The sequence below is a fragment of the Phalacrocorax aristotelis genome, chromosome 3 (genome assembly GCF_949628215.1).
Source record: "Phalacrocorax aristotelis chromosome 3, bGulAri2.1, whole genome shotgun sequence".
NCBI classification, from domain to species: Eukaryota; Metazoa; Chordata; class Aves; order Suliformes; family Phalacrocoracidae; genus Phalacrocorax; species Phalacrocorax aristotelis.
The window spans coordinates 69471595-69495680 of NC_134278.1; the positions used below are offsets into that span (position 1 = coordinate 69471595).

At 42.0% G+C, this 24086-nt stretch overlaps 2 protein-coding genes across 3 annotated transcripts in view; both read right to left on the reverse strand.

The window, feature by feature from the left end:
* The window catches only part of TIAM2 (TIAM Rac1 associated GEF 2), a 140578-nt gene extending 136985 nt beyond the window's left edge, over positions 1–3593 (reverse strand). For both annotated transcript variants that reach the window (XM_075087883.1, XM_075087882.1), the window contains exon 1: positions 3465–3593. The gene's annotated coding sequence lies outside the window, so the exon portion shown is untranslated. The remainder of the gene's footprint in view (positions 1–3464) is intronic.
* SCAF8 (SR-related CTD associated factor 8) overlaps positions 3527–24086 on the reverse strand; it is a 166715-nt gene continuing 146155 nt past the window's right edge. Inside the window, exon 21 of the mRNA XM_075087887.1 lies at positions 3527–3611. The gene's annotated coding sequence lies outside the window, so the exon portion shown is untranslated. The remainder of the gene's footprint in view (positions 3612–24086) is intronic.

Here is a 24086-nt window from a genome sequence, read left to right on the forward strand (position 1 = left end):
TTCTGAAAAATCAAATGTCCGTCTTCCTCAGGCTACATCACCATTGAAGATCCAGCATGAACACATACCAAGAGGTACTTTGAGGGTGGCAGAGCACTGTAACAGGCTGCCCAGAGAGGCTGTGGAGTCGTCTTCTCTGGAAATATTCAAAACCTGCCTGGACAGGTGCCTGTGCCCCCTGCTCTGGGTGTGCCTGCTAAAGCAGGGGAGTGAATGAGATGATCTCCAGGCGTCCCCTCCAATCCCTACCGTTCCGTGATTCTGTGATTCACTCTTACCACCTTCAGTACGTCTATCTCTCGTGCTAACCAGCTCTCTTCCTAACTCAGGTTTTCTATACCTCACGCATGCACACCAAGTCACTCTCCAGAGCAAACTGAGAGTCAGTGTGTAGTATGGGCATGGGTGCATGTGTCTTCTGAGCGGTGCCCAAAGGCAGAGTGACACTTTGAAGCCTATGTGCAACGCGCAGCAAGCAGGTTCTTCAGCCACATGAACCGAGAGCCCCTGGATCTGGGAAAGCAGAGCCCACTGCCCTGCAATGCAAACAATCCACGTGCCTCCTTCCAGTGGGAACTCCAGCCAGCCGGGAAGGCAGAGCCCGAGAAAGCTCACCTCACCAGGTACTTACTTAGTGCCCAGCACATGCTGCCTTCCAAGCACACTGTAAGCTGGTAAGTCAGCACAGGGCCTGCAGGATATCAATGCCTTCCTCATAAGATTAAGTTTTAAACCACCTCTATCTCCAGAATGTACTTTGTGGAAATACTTAATGAAGTCCAAGCGGTTATTAACACTAACAGAGTCCGCACAACTCTGCTGGTACGGGCCAGCTGCCGTAACAAAATTCAGCTGCGACACAAATGCAGGAACAATCAAACTTGTTACTGTGATCCACTGAGAAATTTCAGATTGTAAAACTGAACAGATGGCACTTGTGTGGTTTATTCAATATCTTGAACAGGAATCTAATTAAAAAGTCCAAGTCAGTCTGTTGGTCTACAGCAGGAGAACGCAGGTTTCAAAGTAAGCTTAGGAGTCCCATTGCTCTGTCTGATAGAAACCACTATGTCAGGGAACTGCTGCAGGCACAGTTCCTGCTGCTTCCACCCCAGGAACTGGTCAGCAGGTAATTAACAGAGCAGAATTAAAGGGGTAGTCCAAAAATGCAGCTACACCTTAGCCAAAATGCAAACTAATGCTTTAACGCACCACGCTGCTTTATAATTTTAGGATGCTCTTGGTATGTTTATTATTAGGAATCTGTATGCCATAATTTGCTCTTCCATGCCTTCACATGGTTCTCAAATTCACCTTCTGCCACTGACAAACTCGCTCTGAGTTTTTGTTGCTTTTTGGAAAGCTGCAGGTGATCACAATCAAAAAGACACAAAAGGTACTGACTGTTAAAAAGCTGAAGAACTTGCAAGGCCATAAATTGTGCAGCTACCCCACAGCACTGAAACATGGCAAAAACAACCAGCAGGCGTTGATGGTTGTGGGACCCAATCCCGTAACAGACATTAGTTTCATCAAATTTTAGAATCAGGTCCAATACTTCCTTTTACCAATACAAGTCAAACAGACACAAGCCCCCAACAGGTTGACTAACGTAACAAATTAAGACTTTTTATGAGTGCTGCTGTGCATAAAATCTCAGTGACACTTTTAACCTGAGGGAACAGAACACAGCACAACACACTGGAACAGTTCTCTAGTTGTACTGATCACAATGGCACATCATCGTGGCTGTCCTTTTATCACGATCAGAAGTCGACTATTTTGGGGTTCGTTGCTTGTATTACTTTACCTTTTTGAAGAGGGAAAACTCCAAAATTCAGAAGAGCTTCTAGACTGTTGTGATCATGTTACACTGATCGCTCCATGCAAATCCATTTTCATTTGAAAATATATCCTGAATGTATAAGCTAGTACTAAAAATAACCTGTCTGTTTTAGAAAAGATGCGTCAAATACTCTACTAACCAGAGAACAGTAAATGCAGAGTTTGTGCGTATTTATTTCCATGGCATTGGCACCCTAAGTTCTTTTCAAGTGGCCGACCTCTAAAGTCATTACAAAATGTAGCAATGCTCCATTATATAGTGATTTTAAGAGAGATGAGTGGGTTACAAAATAAATTTAATATATGTATGTATTTTAATTGTTTTTAACTCTTTGAATATCATATACCAATCAGCTACAAAAGTCACCTGCCTGGTGTTTGTCAGTCAGAGAAAAACCTGCAACTTGGAGAGTTCCCTTCTTTATTCAGTGCAATTTTGCCCAGAAGTATTTTGTCAGGCAAGAAAAGCAATCCTGTCCTAGCACAGGATGAGACTGAATCCCTCCGAAACTGCAGCCCTCGCCAGTGGATGTATTTAAGATCGTGTCAGACAAACTCCCTGGGAATGAGGATGAACTGGATGTGCTCAGGTCCAACCCTGCTCCCTAGGACTTTGTGATGTGCAGAATTGCCCATAGGCCTGAACTTCCTGAAAGGTGGCTTTGTCAGGGTTGCACAGTGGATTCCTGCTACAAAGCCCAAACGTGCCAGGATTTTGTGTTAACTAGTAGCATAGATGGTGTAGATAGCAGAGTATTGACAATAATGTGGGGTTTCAATTAATAATGGCAAACAATGCTGAAGCAATTAAAAACAATGAAGATTTGAATAAACACTCTCTCATCACCCTTTTATAAAACACCATGATTAAGTCTTAAAATCTCTAAAACAACCCCTTTATTTCACATGACAAAACTAAAGAGGGTGGAGGAAATCTGCCCTCCCATAAGCTCAGTTTCACCAGGTCTTCCAAACCCTCAACTAAAGCGTCTCTCTCTCACATGCCATGCATAAGATTTGTGACTACAGCAGAAAAACATCTGATGATCACCAGAACTAAACTTTAACACCGCTCTCTTCTTAGGGGACAGTGAGACATCAGGAGTAGGGCATCTCTTTGCTGGTAATTTTCTGTCTAATTCTGGAACGATGCAGTCTACACCAGAAACTGCTCATCCATTCCCTCTCCTTTGATAGACAGACATCTACCACATCATAGCACTCTTAATAGCTGGGCAGGAAAAAGCCCAAACGCCTCCCTCTCCCTCCTTAAGTTAAGTATAGAAAACTGCATCTGTGCTATTTACAGTTTTGGACACTTCTCTGGACTGAAGTTTTGTAAATACAACCTATTTTGAAGTCAGAGGCATTAAGAGTTGGATGAATGCCTCAAGAGAAACAATTCAGATAGCCTACATTCACCCCAGTGCTGGTGTTCACTATTGGTTGACTCTAAAACGTCAAAGGCACTCAGCCAATATGAAACATTAAGACCCAGGGACTAAAGCAAATTTTAAGCTGGTTGTATCTGGACCTTGGCCTATAACTGTTTCATAATCCAATTTATACGCTCAGAAATAAACAAACCAACAAAATAAAAACAAACAAACCTCGCATACTTTATTTGCTCTCCACATGCCTTGTTTCCCTCTGCATACTGGGTGAAAGCACGCAGGGTGGGTGGGGTGTACTGTCAACGCTGCTCTTGCCGCTTCACGAGCTGAAGACTTGCTTGTGGAACTCTCTATGTATGTAGCACTGGCAATCTGAAAAACAAAAACTGTTTTGTTAACACGTGCCTCCCTAGATACATTAGAAACAAGTTTCATCCTGAATCACTGCCAACTAAATCATTAACCTCTCCCAAGCAAAGCCAACAACTCACATGCAAAAAAACCAGCTAGAAACATCTCTGCTCAATTCATACCTCACTTAGGCGTTCTGCGCAGACCGTTGATGCGCAGCAGCTAAAAACTTCTCTCTATATACAAAGGGAAGTTAAAAACCAGTAATGCAACACATTACAAACACGTTCTTCAAGAGGAGTTTTTGTTAAGCTGTCCAGGTTTCCAGCTGGGAAACATACAACCAGGAAAGGTGGCTTGAAACAGGCCAGCACCCTCATGGTTCCTCCTCTACAGTGGTGGCACCAATCGCACACAACAGGACCGCGGTCCATGCAAGAGCACCTTCAGGTCTGTTCCCATGCACTCTTATTTAAAGCTTCTCACATCCCAGGCCTGGACAGGCTACCAAATCCCAGCCAGGACCTGTGCAAAATAGCCGCGCATTTGCTACAAAGATCTCCCGTCGAAGTTTTCATGCACCAGCCGAGCCAGGCTCTGGAAAGCCAGCCACTGCTTTTGAGCAGACCGATATAGAGCAACCAGCCGCTCTTTTGCCCACACCACCTGAAAATGGTAAGACAGAAGACATAGCTGTTCTTCTTGTTCAATGTGAATACCCTGAAGATGGTGTCTAACCGAGCTCCCAAAAGCTGGCAAGGAGAACTTTATGCTCTACAAAGTCTGTCATTTTCATGCTGCAAAGTGTCAGACTGTATTACAATATTTTCTGTGATGTTTAAATTGGCACGGCTGACTTTCAACAGCTTCTTCACGGCACACAGCACCTTGTCATAAAAATATCCTTATTTCTACAACAGTTAAACTGACATACCACAGAATTAAAACTAACACAAGAACTTTATCGTACTTATGCTTCAAAAGGCAGATCTCACTGAAAAGCCTAGTGATGGAGTCAGTATACAACAAAACAGAATCTCAACTAAAATGTTACATGTAAACATGTAAAATAGAAACTAGGGGTTACTCCTCCATCTAAAGCTGTCAAGCATACAAATAAAGCAACATATAAGTAAGTTCCCTTTTCGTAAGGTTACTCAGTGGAATTAAAGCAAAGTCACAAACTGACTTCACTGAAAACAAAGTCTGTCCCATTAAAATAAAACACAGACAAAATAGCAAATAATACAAGCTGCAAAGCCACCATACGAAAGGGACAAATTAACAATGGGCCAGCAAAGTAAAGAGCAGTATCAGGCTGCAAGTTACACCCAAGAGGAAACGTGAGTAATAAGGCGTAAGTAATATTTTTCTTAGCTGTTACCATAAAAGCACTTGTAAAGCTCCAAATACAAAACAGAGATTTGCTTTGCCGGTGGGGAAAGGTATGTATCTATCTACACAGAACATTTAGAGCACAGACCACCAAACCCCTCCTCATCGTCGCAGTAAGAGACAGAGCGAGCGCTGCAGGGCAGGGCTGCGAGTGCCACAATGATGGCATTCAGATAACGCCGCCGCAACCCATGTGTCACAGACCACTTCTGTCGCAAAGTTCATAGCACTGTTACCGTGCCTGATGGATTTTTTTCTCATACTTACTTTTCCTACACAATGGCACAGCATGGATCCACTCCTCAGAGACACAGCACTTCCTTCACCATGGTACCCAGTTCCCAAACACCAGCAACTAAAATTCAAAAGACTTGGACAGTAGCTTGCTTTCACACTCAAGATTGCAAAATCCCTGAACTGAGAAGTGCCCTTTTTCTTCCCATGTTCCAGCTCACTGCAGAGAGCTGCTTGGGCATTTTCCCTTCTCTGCTGGAACCACATTTCCAGCTCTTTTACAGACAGGGCTTCTTTACTGATGCTTTGATAGACACGGAGTGAGACCTAGTATGACGCTAAATGCAAGACCTATGTCAGTATATACTTGTAAGTTCAACAATGTAGAGTTAAACTCTGTCCTCATGGGCAAACCTGACTCCCCTGGATTTTTGCTGGCCCATAACTATAGGGAAAATGCAGCTGGCTGTCAGCTAATTACAGTTGTGGTGACCTCACGGTGCTAACACTCAGTCATCCCAGATTTGTAAATGTACAGCTAAAACATTGCAATCTGGGCAAGAACAGGCAGAAATGAGAGCACACATTTATAGCAGGCAGATGGTGTACTAATTCTCATATAAAAGAACCAATTTATGGCAAAGTAATACAAGAGCTCCCTACCAGTCAGGTCTTACTCAGAGACTTATTAAGGACAATATCCTGCTCTGTTTCAAGAAAACTTCCTGGCCAGGGAAGAGGGCCAGCTTTTCTGAAGTGCTTCCAGCACTCCCAGCAAGCTACCTCTCGGGGACGTCATGATACTCCCCCGCAAACAGCCCATCAAATGCTGCAGGAAGTTTGCCATGGTGAATTCAAACTTCCCAGCAATGCTCTGCCAGCTCTGTGACACCCGTTTCCCCGTATCTGCACGGTCCTGAATAACGCGGCTTAACATAAGGAAAATCTATAGGCCTCCAAATAAAGAGTAGGATGTTGCTGCATACATACAGAGCTTTACCCATTCAAGTATCTTTTTATAACAGGCTCAGACAAAACAGGCGTCTTACACCAGTGATCTTACAACACTCCTCTCTCCCCTTTCCTAAAACAAGTCTTTTAATACCAAGGATTCTCATCGAACTTCTACCAAGGGCAAAGCACTTCTGAAGGAATCAATCTGAAAAAAAGTCTTTTGTGTGTCAAAAAAAAAAGGGAGAAGGGTAAAAAAGAGAAAGTAGTAATCAAAGGACAAAGAACCGCTGCACTAAAGTAAGAGTCACACAAACCTCGTGCATCGCAGACTGAGATTCTAGCCTCCTATGTACCAACAATAACAAAAACCCACGCACTAAACATGGCAAAAACAACACCATAGGCTGTGCCATTTAGTTAAGGACAGGTAGGTAGGCATAGCTGTGAACGTCTTAACAGAATAGATTAGACAGTAAGAGCTATGGTACTAGAACTTCAATTCGCCATTAATCTCATACTCACCCTTTGATTTTCCTGCTGAATAGGGGGGAAAAAAATGTTTAAAAATAAACACCAGCAAATGGCTAGCCGGCATGGCAGTGCAGTAAGGACACTAGTACAAAAATACCATGGGCCCTTCCAGCTCTGTTGTAAAGTAAGAGCGAATTACGTGATACACTCAACAGCAACATCCAAGTCATGGATGTAGTCCCTCAATTGCTAGCTGGGAAGTGCTGTACAAACTCAGGGTAGGTGACAGCTGCACGAGCAGGGAGCAAACACCAACTGTGGGTTTTTTTATAGCTGGGTTGCCCCACATCTTCAATACAAGCTATAGCCCTTGGTTAAAGCCAGCGTACAATGACCGGGTGCTGAGCGAATCAGGAACACAACTTTAACAGACCTCCATTTGTTTCAGCTGCAGTACATCTCCTATGTCAAAAGGGACATATGCGATGCTACCAAACCTCAACAGGTCTGGCAAGAAGGAAGCAGAGAGGTGACACTTGTTCGTGCGACTCCCGTGGGGGGCTAGCTTCTGGTAGTTGAACTAACAACAGCACAGTGCCCTCCTATGAAGTGCGCTGCAAAGAGCTCTCCAGGTCAGTTACACACAGTACACACATCCAGACCTCGACCTCTCAATCATCAGGCAGGAGAGAGATTTTACCTTCTTCTGTGCCGCCTATGTTCAACCAACAACCAGTGAACAGCCTTTGGTAGCTGTTGGAGCTTTCTGCAACAGTCTGTCAGTTTGCTGCATGTGGTTTTCTTGGATTTCCGCCCCTCCCCTTTCCCCTGGAGAAACTTGGGAATAGTCTGCAGATCACGTGTAATACCATGGAAAGCTGCTCCTGCTTACAGGAAAAAAAAAAAATCCCACAACTTTTTCAGCCCCATCAAACAACTCTGAACATGCCAATGTACTGGAAACACACATTCAGCATATATTCAGTACAAGCAGCAGCACAACTCCCAAGAAGTCCAGGCTGCCCAGTAACCCACTGAGCATCAGCTCTGCTCACAGGCAGTAAACTCTCAGGTCCGCAGGAAGGGACCATTTACCAAGCGCATCCGTTCAGCCTGCCCGCAGAGGCAGGGCTGTGCCACAGTGCGCAGCCCTGCCCAGAAGGCAGAAGCCGTCTGCACAAGGAAAGCTGGACTGCACTCCCTGTGCCTGGGTGTTTGTTTCGGGAAACTTCACGCTCCCGAGCAGAGTTTCGGGACCTATCCTAACTGCTCTGTCAGTTGCAGAACTGAGCCAAGCATGTATATATGCCTGGAGTGATCCAAGGCATTTTTTTCCCTGCCTTTCTTGCTATTTTCAGAATATAATTCTGAAAGCACTTGAAAGTATTTTTTTAATTCTTTTTTTTTTTTTTTTTGCTGATGATTTATATTTCAGAGGCAGCACATGCACAAAAGTGCTGACCTTTTTCCCCAACCTTTGGCAGATCCTATGAGAAAAAGGAACCTCTTGTTACCTCTAATTCACTGATTCTACACAAAACTGATGTTCATCATCTAAAGCCTCTAACTCTCTACTCAGCAGTTTAATTAGAAAGATGATCATTGATTAATCCACTTGAGTTACTCTGGAGAAGGTGTGACTGAAAAGAGATCACTCCACCCCAGAGACATGTGCATTAATTAATTCTGCATTAAAGTTTCTTCTTTATTCAACTTAAAAAAAAAAAAAAAAAGCAGGAAAACCCCACAACAAACAACAAATAAACCAAACTTTCAGTCTTAAACTTCTGAGTTATTTTCTTATTTTAATTTATTCTTCAGGAAGTCTCACATTTTCTTGCCTTGGATTTCACAGCCATCTATTTAATTTTTTTGAATTATTGTGTTTTTACAAAATAAACAAACCCAGACCGGAGGTTCAATAGGTATTTGCAAAGCCCTGCCAAAGAACTGCAGTCATGAATTAGTTGGCTCAGGCACGCAATGAGGGATGACACTGACACTCGATGGAATGTACACAGCATTATGTACATACCTCTGCTGAAACCAGGTATACTCCCACCCAGCAAGCAGTTTCAGTGGCCCACCTAGGAAGACAACCAAAAAGAAAACCTTATTTAAAGGTTTCCTCACTCTTTTTTAAGTGCTCATCAAAATTTCCCCAGCCACACGCTGGCCTACAGCCTGATCATGAGTCTTTTACCCCTGACAAATGGGTTAGCCTTCCTTGACTGTATCTTTGCACCACAACTCAGGCTGCCCTTAGTCTGGCAAAGCTCATGCTTCGTCTGCCTGCAGGGTCATAATTCTGTCTGCTGATGCTCTGAACAGCAAGGAGGACTGGCTAACTTTTCTCTTTCCATGAAAATCCCCACCTGGTCTCTACACATGACAGAAAGTATGCCCACACCATGACCTTCTCCTTGCCCACTGCCTTGTGACCAAGGGGGAGACAATCTTCCCGCAGGGCTAGGGACAGAATAGCTGATCCCCAGGTGATTTCAAGAAAATAACCTTCCTGCTCCATCTCCTTTGTCCAGGAAGGCCTCCTGCAAGGTGGCAGGTAGAGTTGGTGACTCAGCTCTGTGTACAGGAGCAGCCCAATCCTTGTCCTGGTCACCAGAAAGTGGCACGAGGAAGGCAGACATGGGGCAGACTGGACAGCCAGGCTAGGCAGGGCAGGGAGGGAGGAAGGAGCAGGGCTTTCTCTTCCACATCCTGAATTACCTGCTTCATATCATCTCTTCTCCTGTGTACGCTTCTTCCCGTACTTGGCATTATTTATTCACTTTCAAAGCACACGCCACCATGCAGAACATACCAACTGCTGCAGAACTCCTGGTATGTGGTTAGAAAGGATTTTTCCATTGGCCTCTGTCAACTTAATATATAATCACTATGTGGTATCAGCAGAAGTCAAGTGAGAAAACTGATCCTACAGGAGCATGCCTTTTTGAGATCATCCAGAAACAATCCACTGTGAAACCCTTCTCTGTTGCCATTATGCCTGCTGGTGAAAAGGTTTTTTTTCTAAAATTGTTTATTTCAAGGTTATTTCTACAAAGAGGACGGAGGCTCTCTTTTTACACGGAGTCACATGGAGAGGACAAGGGGAAATGGACACAAGTTGCTCTCAGGGAGATTCCGATAGGACATGAAAGGAAAATCTTTCACACTGAGGACAGTCACCCTTTGGAACAATCTCCCCAGGGAAGTGGTTGGCTTGGCCACGTTGCACACCTTCAAGAGTTGGCTGGCCAGGGTGCTGGGCCATCTTGTCTAGACTGGGCTCTTCCTAGAAAGGTTGGACTAGATGATCCCTGAGGTCCCTTCCCACCTGTGATTCTGTGATTCATCATCAACAAGTTATAAAGAAAAGAAAATAAGCCTATGTTATTGCAAAGGACTGGGACCGATAACTAAATCTTACTGACACTTCTGATGGTCTTGCCAACACCCATAGATCAGTTCGGTGATGCAGACTTAAAAAGAGGGTGACCAATGGGGAAGGGACACAGAAATACCAGAACTGAGCCTGATCTACATGAGGTCCATCACAAAACCACAGCTTTTTTTAGTGGTGAAGGGATTAGACCTGCAGAGAGCGCAAGCAAGGCCCCACCACCAGCTTGGGACTCTCAATTTCAAAACATTTTTGCAGTGAAACAACTTAAGAAAATAAACATTCCTAGCCAGGCAGAGATCAGTCATAAACCTTTTCTGAAATGGAGACGAACTCTCTTATTGTGTATTTAAAGCAACACTATAAACCAGGACATATATATAGAAAGCAACACTGTGGGCTTAAAGCAACAGTAGCATTATTCTCTGCCAGAGCTCAGGCTGAGTACCCCAGGAAAGACCCTCAAACGGCACTACTGTTCAGAATTACAGGGGGGTGGGAGAGGTCATTTCCTAAGCAAAATTTCAAAAGAAATTAAAACCTTTTGCAGGAAAAAAGTTAGAGATTATTTCTGTGAAATTCTCCATGAAGCTAACAAAGCAAAAAAAAGTCACACGTAGAAAGGTGAGCCTCAGATTTCCATAAAGCTAGCAACATTATCAACAGGTCATTGCTGACCTTTGGTGGTAGATACCAAATTTTACACTTCGATATCTACATTTTACAGATATCATGCTGTAAGAAATGCTTCAGAATATACTTAATATCTTATATTTTTCCAAGTACTTTATTTTCCCTTTGCTAGCACATTCAGCTTGTATAATTTTTTAGCACCTTATGTCATGAACAAGAAAACAGCCTGGTATTTTAATTCTGCATTTTCATCAGGTCATTTATAATTGATTAAAAGCAACAGAAACGGTAGGGAAAACTGACTTCAAAATATTAACCTGAAATATAGGCCAAAATTGTGTCTTTTTCCTTAAATATGCTTGTGAAAAGTTCAGCACATCAGGATAAACTTTTAAGGGAAACACTGGAGTTCCTCCTTCTTACCTCAGCACCCAAACTCCCTGGGAAGCCACCCACCATTAACTCCAGCTGCCAGGCAGACAAGCCTGTAATTCACCACACTGATTAAGTCTTATCTAAGATTGTATAACACAGGGTCTTGAACTACTTAATTGCTTTCGTTCACTCTACAACCCGTATGTTTTTTTCCAAGTTAAAAGTATAAATTTGACACTGATGATAACATTTCCAGGCACACAAGTTTTAATTAGTGGCATTTTTGTTGGTGGGAGCATGCTCTGAGATGGGCAGTCTTAGTGCTAAGGAGCAATCCTTACGGAATATCCTAATAGCCTGAATAGACTGAAAATGCTAAATGGTCTATCATGACTGCTGCAGGTTGCTAGGACTTCCATGGTAACATTCACCTTCAGGGGTGAAACGTGAATGCAAATCTGAAGGGCGACAAAACATCATTCTTCATCATAGCATGACAGATTAGCAGAAAAATTGTGAAAACAACCTAAGTCATTTATACTCAGCAAGCAATTACCTATCTCTTGCAATCCTGAGATATTGCTTAGCCCACTAACTTGGCCAACACTAGAGGCTGGCAAGTGCTTCCCTCTCCCTTTCCACCTCACCTGCCCAAATCTAAACTCTCCTTTCCAGAAAAACTCCCAGCACCTTTCAGAGATCACGACTGAGAAAGCAAAGATCTAAAGCCCTTCTCACTAGGAGTATTATTTTGTGCCTTGTGAGCTAGCTGAATGTTTTAGAAGGGCTTAAGATACAGAGAGGCAATAGTTATCAATGCCATTATAAATGTGAAAGTACACGAGGAAAGTGGGAGGAGGGAACCTAAACTACACGAAGCCTGTAGACCCTGACTGGAGCGATGCTGACTTATCAGCAGCAACTTCATTCCCATCCTGCAGAATGACTCAGATCTGACCTTAGTCTTGCCATCAGCCTCAAGTCATCAACCTGTGTTATACTGATTTCTTCAACAGATTCAAGATAACATACATGAGATTGTTTTTGCTGTTTTATTTAAACCTTCATAAAACATCCCGCTAGTATTTTCATGCTTAGCTATTTTTAAATATAATAGATAGATCCATTCCCTCTATGGAAGTCATGACTCCAAGAGTCGTGACTTTAAAATAACAAAGAATTATTTGTAAAATCCTAAAACCTGGCAGTATTAGAGCCTCCCTGCTCTAATGAGAAAGAAAGGTAGAAGGCAGAAAGTTATTTTTCAAATCATGTTCCCAACTTTGGGCATCACACTTCTCAACCTAAGCATTCCTGAGAGTGGTCCATGGACCACAGTATAAATTCTACTCTCAGGTTCATCAGAAATTAACTGCATGAATGATGACTAGTAAAACAGGAGTGATTTCAACTGCTTTTCAATCATTGTCTCAAGTACGCTCTGGCATAAAGCTTTACTGAATTTGGAAGACTATTAAACGCCCAAATACATTTTCCTTCAACAAAGCAGAGGCAGCAGGAGCCATGGAGCTACCCAGCCGGGCGCTCAGTACCACCCATCATATTTATCTAGGCACAGACAGAGGCTGGTGGGGTTGAAGCATGTTTTATAAAGTGGGAGTATTTGAAGATTTTATCAGCAAGCCTCTAACCTGCCCTTGCGAGCACGTGCAGATAACAATTTCCACCAACTCTGGTAGGTTGGTAAATCTAGGTTATTTCCATGGGGCTGCAAAAAGCACCCCAACTCCTCCTTCTACTCCCTGAAGGTATAACAACTCTTTGAAGGAATGGCTGGCTAAATAAAGTTGACAAACCTCTCTAATTTTCTGTAATGCATTCATTTAAGAACAGTTGGAGTTCTGTTGAAAACCTTTCCAAGAGATTTCAGCCTAAAGCAGAAAAAACACTGTGGAAATTTTTTGTATGAATGGCTGAAGGCTGACAAAAACTAAACACAGGTGAAAATTTGATGTTAGAATATGGGAGGCATGCTTAAAGGTGCTCCTACCACCTCTATCTACCATATTTTATATATATTATTGTATAATGCAGTTGGAAATGTAAACGAATATTAAAACAGCTTTAAAACACTAATGGCCCACCCTTTCTGTTGTTGTCGCTTCGATATTTTAAACAGGGAAAGGCAGGTTTCCTGCAGTGTTAGCAATATAAAGTATGAAACATCCAGATTTCTGTGCTGAAAATCCCTCTCTTGGGATCCGAGGCCAGGAAGGGACCACCTGGCTCAGCCAGTTGTGCCACAAGCAGACAGGCACTGCAGACATCTGGTCCGAAGGGTCTGAGGATCATCTAATCCGTCTGTCCACATCACAATCACAAAACACTTCATGAGATCCAACATGAAACCTGCAGACTGCAGGAAGGAACCAAAGCCAGAGACACAAAGTGTACAAGAGAGTAAGAGAGACAGGAGACGTTGCAAGGGTCCTACCGCAACACGGGATTTTCTATACTAAAGGACACAGCTCTATCATCAATCTCCATCATCCATGGAGACAAGAGAGAAAAGAATCAACCCACAAACTCCCAAAAAGAAATTTTGGAACAAATTACTTACAGCTTATATCACAAATCACAGCAGGTCGTTTGCCTACCAACCACATCCCTCTGGATTCCTAAATCAGTGCACCCTACAGCACCCCTGGGGCTAACAGGGTGGGTGGAGGAGTCACTGCCAAAAGAAAACACCGAGCAAAATCCCCTCTGGATATGACCCTCTCCACTGTGCACATGGAGAGGCTGGAAGACCAAGCTCCTAATTTAGGCACCTCAGTAGATTGCTTGCCTGAGGTTAACAAATCAGAGCCACAGAGTATCTTTCCTACCTCTTTTTGAGCAACAACAAAAAAGAAGTAAAAAACAAAGAGGAAGAAAATTTTTTTCCAATAGAACTTTAGTTTAAGAGGCTGATAACCTGGTAAAAACTTAAAGTTATAATGAATTCCAGGATTCATTTGAGTACTCCATTCTTAAAAAACACAATAATGAAAGGCTTACATGTGAAATTTAGTAGTAATAACTTTGGGGTCAAATCAATAGTGATTTCTTTGGCAAAGCTTTCACTGACGACACTTATATGTGATTTCAGTGGGTGTTCTGCCTGAGAAACGACTTTGGGACTGGCCCACACTCTGTATATTTAAGTCACCCCAGTCCCAGTATTACACAGTGCCAACCAGTCACAAAACCTAGCATTATTTAAACCATTTGCGTGCCAGAATCTCCAATTGCAGGGTACAGAAGCCAGGAGGAAGCATTGATCATTCCCTCAGCAGCAAACAAAAATGCAATCTTTTTTGCTTGGCTTTCTTATGATATCATTTACCTTCTATAATAGCAATTGCTTTTTTTAAAATGCGGATTTGCACAGTATTCAATTTGCCAGTTTCCCCATATAGATGTAAATTTACTGAAATAGCTGTTCACAAAATCCAAAGCCCAAGGGTGGAGTCCTAAAAATAAATATATGTAGTTTAAGATCTTTTATATCCATACATGATAAGAAATCTGGTTCTTTTCTGGTAAGCCATAAAAAGGGGACGAATGGGAAAACCACAAACAAGCAAACCGAAAATAAAAACCCGTATCTTTTGCCCTACCCCCTCAAAATTGCATGGATACTTTAATGCAGCCACTTGCCTAAATATTTCAAATGTTGGTTTTTCAAAGTATTTAGCCATATAAACTGCCCTTTTGTTTCTGTTGGCTTCAAATGCTCCTAGGCTCATGAATTCTTCCTTACGTCGTATTCAAAAAAATACAGCCAGCATTGCCTTTATGGAGCAAAAAAACCCGGAGTATCATTTTCCAGTTAACTCTTCTGGAGTTGCATGAAAGTAAAATCAGCAACAGCATTTCAGGACAGGTTTTCTAATCATTGCACCTAATCACTACCATTTTAAAGTATTTTATTTCTGAAGTAGTACCATAGAAAAATGTCTACAATCACAACGCAAACGCAAGTCACAAGAGTGGCAGAGCACACACTCTAAAAATTTATAATGGTCTACTTAATCAAAAAGCAAGAAGTAGCAGTAGGTGAGACTTACTGCCCTACCCAATGCCACAGTCCCAGAAATATTCTAGACAGAAAGCATCTCTTTAATTTGAAAGACTTAATGAAATCAGACCTGATACTGATCTCTCGCCTTCCAAATTAAAGTATTTCAGTGAACGTAGCCTTCACTGGTACTTCTTTGCTGTACTTTTACACTATCATGAAAGGGAATTTTATAATAGTCACCTTCTTATTCTTTCAAGTATATTTTCAGTCTTGCGTCCAGCTTCTCTAATCTGAGATATCGGTGACTAAACAAGCTATTCATCTCCACTTCCATATTTTCCACTTATTTAACCTCACACTCAGATGATGAATTTGTGACGTAGCTATTTTCACAGCAGGTTGATGACTTCACAGTGAAAGCTGTTAGTCACTGTCTAAACAAGTCCATGAAAAGGCTGCTTCAAACACCAGCCACCCGAGCAGGAATAAAGACAACACAAAGCAGCGATGTCTCCCCACTTAAATACCACAGGTACACGATTTGCAGGTCTCTCCCTTCGTTCCCCAAGACCTTCCTTCCTGTTGCATTCTTCAGGACCAGCAGGACGAGCCAGGAGGAACTGCAGACGACTCCAAACAGAAACATATTTTTCCTTGCAAGCATCTAAGTTTCTCCGCCCGAGCTGAGGAATGAACTCCGCAACACGGCAGTGAAAATTTGCACGCCGCTATTTTTCTGAAGCAGCACTGCCCATCCCAAGAATTCCTGGGTGAAAAAACAGTATTCAAACTACAAAACCATAAGCTTATGAGCTGACTCTTTAGGCAGAGAAACGTGATTTCCTCCAACTTTAAGGAATGTGACAATAACAGCAAATCTGACCCTGCTTGATAAGTGGCAGGCGATTCTCCATATAAGGTGAAAAATGTGGTAGTGCAGCTCATGCAACACTGCTAATTCCTTGACTGTGCTCAATATTCAAGAACATAAATGAACATATAAATCAATTTTGTAAGTAAATCTTTGCACACTTACGGCTATAAACCATCTAGACCATGCTCAGCACACGAGGAATTTTGAACATAACTATTTAATCCCTTTTAAACACAGACTGCATTTACACTTGGTACGTATATCACAGTAGCGCATAAATTAATGTAAAACTGAGAGGTCCCGGCCCCATTCAGTTCCTAAATTCCCTTTATACTTTACCGTTTCCTGGTCATCCCACGCATTCCAGCCCCTGACTAACAAACTCGCTGCTGGCAGCGCATCCGGCACGCCGAGAGCAGCCAGGAGGAGGGGGCTGAGGGCTGGGTGAAGCCCAGCAGCCTGATACAACCACCAGTCACTCCTTCTGCACATCCTGCGGGCTGGTCTGTGGTGCAAGCACCAGGGTATTGGCACAGGACGGCTGCTACTACTGCTTAGCATTTTTACCTTAGTTCTGATCATCCAATATGTAACATCTATGTAACAGCAACAGAAAAATAACCAGCATTTTCCTAGTTGCGCATTACAAGTAGATTGCAGGCACCGCTCACTAAGAGACTGATGGAAAGACTTCTACTGATTGTAATGATCTCTACACCAGGCTGTAACAGCAAAGAAAAAGCTAGTAGCTTTTTCTATGATCCTTTTTATTTGATCCCTTCCCCACAAAGCAAGTTATAGCATCTGCCAAAGGTTTATCTTAGACCCAAGCCCCAGCCACAGTCCCTGTCCCCTCTTCACTGTTTTTTTACACAACAGTGTCAGCACTAGTATGAGTTATCTTAACGGTCTGACAAATTGATCAGTGAATCAGCTGGCACACCAATGGACTTCTTTCCTTTTTTTTTTTTTTTTCCTCTCTTTTTTTTTTTTTTGTTAAGGAATGAAGTATCAGTGGCCAACAGGTAGTAAAAGAGAGGAGATTCAGGAAAAGTCCCCAGTGGTCTTTTGGAAACCACTCAAAAATGATGGGATTATCAAGGGACAGAAGACTTCCTAAAATCTTGTTGGCAATGGGGAGAAAAAAACAAAACAAAAGGATTAATATTATTATTAAAAAAAAACACCAAAATCCTGGAGTCAATGAACTACTCCGCAGAAGATGTACTCTAGAAGCCAGTGACTTGCATGAGAGGCACTAAGGGGAAGTTTCCACACACACTGCCCATATACATATAAAACGTGGGTGAGGACAGTAGGAAAAAAAAAGTTCATCATTTTCTTGAACCTTTATGAGAAGACATGGAAAATTTTTATTTGATTATTTTAGCCACAGAAATTCTTTACGTCAAAGAAAGCTCAGATGATGCCTTCAGATTGCCAGCCTTCCTAGTTTATCGATATTCAGCCAGCCTCTAATACTCGCAAGGCAAGAAAATGTAACCTGATGCGCTGAGAAGACATCACAGACTGCTTCATTGCAAGCACAAACGTAGGCTTCTATTGCATCAAATACTTAACAGTCAAAAAGTGAACATGGCCAGGAAAGGAGAAACAGAACACATCAAATGTCTCGAACAACAGGGATGAAAAGTGTGATCAGCACATGAGTTAGACTAATCTTTCAGAGCTTTGCTTATTGCAGGTCCCATGAAGTTCAGGTTACCGGTCTGCAGACAGAGCACAACTCGCTGCAATGTCACAGCTATTAAGAAACTCGGCAGTCAGGGATGACTGGCTACTGTGACTTCTTCCGAGAGGTTTTCCCTCCATCTATTAAACAACAACAAACACCTTGTAAAAACGCTTCCATTTTTCCTTTAAAACATTTTTTGTCTTATCTGAAGGAGCAGCTTCACGCACCAGACAGGTCTGGAGCCTCTCCCCGCGACAGTGCCCTGACACATGCAAACTCTAGGACAGAGGGGGTTGAAAATTAAAGAAAGTAATCAATGTTCATTTACCAGCTAATTATCCTGCATTTGGCCAATCATGGTAGTATTAAATCATTTATGCTTGCTGACAGTGCCACGACTAGCTTGTGTTTAACTTTCCTCATCTCAGCTTGCACATCTGCAAAATGACAGCACTGTCTGGTCTGCAGAGCTTGAATGAACTGCCATAATCTGTGACCCATCCAGTACCGCTACTGCTGCTGGGCTACTTCACTGTTTACTTTCCAGAAACATCTTGAAACTTTTGCATCCTGTGATTGACCCTTTACACCTAGGAAGTTTTCAACATTTAATCAATTCTAATTACTAAAATCCTCAGTCCAGTATACCTTGATGGGCATGTTACTTTTGAAGGGATTACTTTGTTACTTGACACATTTAGACAAATTTCTGAGATGTAACTTGCAGAATTCTGCTTGAGGTAGCACTAATGAATCCACCAAAACTCCCGAAATGGAACAAAAAAGCCCAGCCTCATTGATGTGATCATTCCGCATACACTTCACGACCTGTCTTTATTGCCATTTATGAAGCATGAAGAGCATGCTTCATAATTCAGAAATTTGCCCCCTCTATGGTTTTGCATTTCAGAAAAAGGTAAATATTTAGTATAATATAAACATATGAAAACCTTGAAAAAATAATGAATAGGTTTGTACTGTACCAGACCCATTCCAACCATTTGCAAAATGGACTTTAATACAAAGAGAGCCACCATCATGGTGGTTTCAAATAATCATAAAACTGCACACAGTTTAACAACAAATATCACAAAACACATTCACAAGCAAGAAAAGAAAGGATGTATCAGGAAAGCTTGATGGAATAGATTAACAGCTTCAGGAAACTAACATGTTTAATACATTTCTAGGGAAGAGAAAGCAAAGAAGGGGTCTACTTTAACTGCAACACTTACTTGCCTGCAAAAATAAAAACAAACTGATCAACAACCACAAGAACAACAAAGCACTCCAGGTGAAATGTCTTTCTTTTTACAAAAGAAATATAAAACCAAATGGGACTGCTAAACTGGATAACAAGCTGATATTCTTCTGTCACATGAGCTTTAAACCAGACAGGCTAGTAAACATGGACATAATCCCACGCACAAGTCTACCATCTAAATCACCAGAAATAGTCTCATACTTAACGCTGGGGATATACTGGGCTCACTAGAACAACCAATAGTTTCATTCATTAAAGCTGCTATTATAATTAAAAATATAAAAGGATGCATCAGAAGGAGCAGTATTACCATGTGACAGGCAAAGAGTGTCAACATTCACTTGCTCAAAGCATGTCGACTAAAAGGCTTTACCGCAGTAAGAACTCCTAGGAATTGGCACCCTGCCTTCAGAGCAGTGACCTACAGTCAAAGGCATCACTTTCCATTCCAAATCAGCTAGGACAGAAAATCCTAGCACCTATTGCCTCACTATGTAAAGTAGCATAGCCTATGAATTACTGAGAGGCAGCAAAGCATCTCAATGATATGCATCTGGATTTTAGGACTCAAATTACACTGTTTGCTGTGTTCTGTAAAAGCAAAAAAAAATCAGGAGAATTAACTCTAAACATTATTTAATTCTTAAAGAATGACTCTTTAAGCATGTTTACAGTCATTCACATCTAAGGCTTGTTCTCATTTCCTGGAACCTTATCTAATCTAAATTCCATACGGAAGTTTTTTGTGGTATATGAAGATGCACACAAATTAACCACACTCCAATTCACTCAGATGAAATAAAGCGGTAAAGTTAATAGGGATGAAACTACAGCTGTCAAATTATACCTGAACTAACAAAAAAAAAAAAAAAAAAAAGACCTTTTTGTATAAATTTACTCTTAAAGGACCTATTACACAGCCTTAATTCAGAGGATAACTCTGATGTGGCTTAGTACAAACATGCTTCCAGTTGACTCGCTTTTTATGCGGGAAATGCAAAAGGGAATGTCTATTATCCATGTGACAGCAAAGAGCTCACATGGCTAAACCACAAACTTGGAGCTTTTCAGGGTTTAGCGCTTAAAGCTTTGGAGATTATGGCTCCTACCCCAAAACCAGTCCAGAAAGCATGGCAGGAACCAGGACGAGATACAATAGAGAGAACTTTTGCTGTGCCTTTACTGACACGGCTCCCCTGTAAACTTACCATGAACTTCTGAGGACACTATTTAATCATTCCTACCTCTTCTCTGCAAGTTTTTATATATTATATACACCTACAAGTATTATAAATGTATGTATATCAATAATGCATACAATAATAAGTACAACAATATATACACACCTATAATAAAATGTCAATAATGAATTAAAAAAACATTACTAAAACCAGTGATGAATAAATGATCAATAACACTTTGCACCGTAATACTAAGTGCAATATGGTAAATGATGTATTATGAACTCAGCTTCTACTAACAACGTCAACCACAGCAATTCTACAAAAAATCCGTAGAGATTACTTTAAAAAAAGCCATCAGCAAAACATAAAAGTTCCCCATAAAAAGGTCTTTGGCTGAGGAAGGTAACTGTACAATAAGAGCCTCCTATCTCAAGAGGATATAGTAAACAAAAAGTTAATGTCAAGCTCCCATCCTGAGATCCAAAGCCAGTTAGCTCCACATAGCTGCTTGAAGTATTTACCAAACATGTTTTATTTGGGAGACTGTCTTCCCTATAACTCAAAAGTCCCAGTGAAACATTAAATACTGCAAGAAATAAAAACAATGTCAGCATGTGGATCAGAGGAAATAAAGAACTGTTCCAAACCAAAGTAAATTGTTTTAAAAGAAACAAAATATTTAAATGGCCTTGTTGGTTGAGCACAGCTAAGAAACTGGAAAAATCTTTTATTATGATCTTGCAATGGGGAAAAAGAAGTAGTATAAGATAAGTATTTTAACTAGCCTGGACACTTTTTGTGACGATTCAGCCCTATTTGTTACTTTCATAGCTGGCAGACCGAATGTCTTAATTTCTACACCAATTTTATACAAGAAGTAGCCACCCACTGATGAAGAATTGTCTCAGTCTGAATTCAGTGAATGGCAATTGATATCTCGTCTCCTGTACAACTGGGATTCACCATTCATAAAGTGCAAGAGGACAAAAGTAATTGACTAAAGGCAAATTTGAAGGCAGCGATAAAAGCCGCCCTTTATGCTTGTTCTTAGCCCTCCATACACAGTGCCATTTACTATACAAGGTTTAGTGAATGATCTACCAGTATTGGCCTTGGGTGACACCCCTCCACACAGATAACTCTGCACGTGGAGATCTTGCAGGACATGTTCTCTAATAAAAACGTTGGCTCACAGATTTGACAGTGACAATTCATCACAGATATTTTTACCCCAAGCATTATACCAACAAAAACCCAAATGTTTTATGGTGCTGAACCCCCTGTGTATTATTCCAGGAAATATTTAATCGTAACAACATCACTGATGGCCAAATACTGCAGCCAATCCTCATCCTGCCAGCGAAGGGCTGCCTCCCAGCACTGCATATCCTGATGTCCTGCATAGCCTAAATTTAAACGTCTCTAAGGACAGGGCTCCCATCCTCTCCCCAGAGAAATGCTCTACCGCTAATGCGATATGACTGTGAAGATGCTCTTCCATTTATTCAGATTAAACTTGCTACTAAGCTTACTACTTCCAATTTTTACCATTCGTAGTTCCTCGCAGCATCTTAAGTAACAGCCCCGTCTGTACAAGGGTTAGCTTTCAGGTAGGCCAATTAGCATGTTAGCCCTCCCCCTGTGACCACTAAGCTAAGCTACCCCAAGTTCACATCTTAGTTTACTCCACTCGAATCAGCCTTCAGTATAGCAATCATTTGTTACTCTCTTACAAACTCTCTCCAAGATACACACAACGTCTTAAACACCATAAATTTTCAGACTGCTGTGAACTGCCCGATAGTTTACATGTATATTATATTCGCTCCTACTGCTGCTGTGCCCAGACCTGAAGGCAATAACCCAGATGTAGCCCTACAACAACTGCAACAGACCAGCAGCGTCATCCCCCCTCCAATTTCTATAACTCAGTTTCTGGTGGTCAGCCTATGTTTCCATAAAACACTAGTTTGCCATGCAAGAATATTCCATGTTTCTACAACCACTACTACCACCCCCTGTGTCTGGTCCCATCTTCTCCCTCCTCCAGTTATACTCAGCTTCAGCAGTAAGCCTCAAATTCAGCTCCATCTCTTCAACACTTAGATCATCCTGAAGGATTTGCAGAGCATCCTGAACTGTTTACAAGCACCAACCTTTTTCCTCACCCCTCTCCAGAGTGATCTCGCGCTACTTTTGAAGAATGCACTGGAGACTGTCAGACACATCCCTCCTTTGCCAATGCAGAGGGCAACCAGCGCCAAGTGCTGGGGTCACGCACAAAGGCTCTCTCGAAGCCTCATATGAAATGCTTACTGACGCCACAAAATTAAGAAAATCTTTTCCATTACCAGCGGTAACAGGCAAAATCCAAGGCAGCAAAAAGGATCTGTGGCTTTATAATATGCTACTCAAAATATCTGCTGATGGTCATAAGACAGAAAGAATAAGCCAAAAAAACTGCATGATGTAGTCAGTTGGCAACTGGGGAAAATCACACACAAAATGAAATGCATTCAGCACTGTAAAAGCAGGGCTGTGGGAAATTGTTGGTTCTCCATATATGGTTCCAATATTTTTTCAATTTGCCAGCATAGCATAAAGCACATAAAATCTTAAAATAAAATTCTAAATGTTAACCACGAAGAACACTTTTTACAGTATTTCTTAAGAATGTTAATTCTGTACACCCATGAGTCCCTATTTTACAATTTGCAGCCAGCCTAAATGAAAAATAAGAATTTTTAAATTCTCCATATAAAAAGTCAACCACCTTTTTAATTGAGAGTTAGAAAAGTGTAATTTAAAATTACTAACCTCAATGCACTCATTAGTGACAAATCCTAACCCTAGTTAAACACAGCCCTAATAGGATGAAAGCGGCATGCAAGATGACGTATGCAGCCATGGCATGTAAGAAAAGCCAAAGAAAAATCTGGATCCATCCGTAGACCAGGGATCAGACAGAAAGCTCTGTGAGCAGTGGCAGCTTGGTGCCCAAGGTGCACACGCACCCTTCCCGGTACCTCCCTTCATTGCTGGAGCTACAGGTGCTACTCGCCAGCACCCTCAGGACCGCAGGAACTGGGTGCATGCCCCACTGCCACCTGGAGATACCACTGCTGGGTCCAGAAGCTGCAAGGTTACCCAAGCTCCTGCGGGAGAGAACTGGGCAACAGCACGCCGCATGCCTCATGACAAGGTGTTTTGCAGAGCACAGCTGCCCTTTTCACATTTTTAATGGTCCTTTGGCGCTCCTCCCACCACACAAAGCTCTTCAACAAGTGGGCAGTTTGGTCCACCACAGCTACAAAAACTGCACGTACAGGTAAGACGGTCCCAAACTGAGTTTCATGGTCTCAAGGTCCTTCTGTGAGCATCAAAATCATTAAGCATGAGATTTTCTATTGATCACATGCCACTGGCTGCACATCTAAGAAGGCTCAGGAGGGCAAATACTTTTTTCCCAAGTCAATTGTAAATTGGCTTCCTAAATTGTCTCCAGATCCTTTCCAGACAGCAGAATGGAAATAATTAGAGGTGGTTGGAAAATGGAATTTTCATCCTGCGGGGAAAGTCTGATAGTCCTATACTTATTTTTATCCTAACACAGGCCAAAGTGTAAAAGCCTTAAAATATTTAGTAAAGCAAAATACTGCAAGGTATTCTGATATATACTGAAAGAGCATCCTGAACACACTTTGACCTATTTTGCTGGTAGAGAAGAAATTGAACAGAAAGCACCTGGAGCTCGATTACCGCCGTGCCAGCTGCAGGGTGAGGGGTGTGAGACCCAACAGGCGCTGCTGCAAATGAGCGCACCCAGGCTGGGAGGCAGGAAAGCTGCAGGAGGAGGGAGCCGGCCAGGCAAGCACTCAGTACTTGAGGGTGACCTGCAGCATCAAGCAAGGGCAACCAACCCTGCTGCCTAAGGGCTAGACAGGAGTCCGGACCAGCGGCCACCCCAGCAGCACTGAAGGGCACAA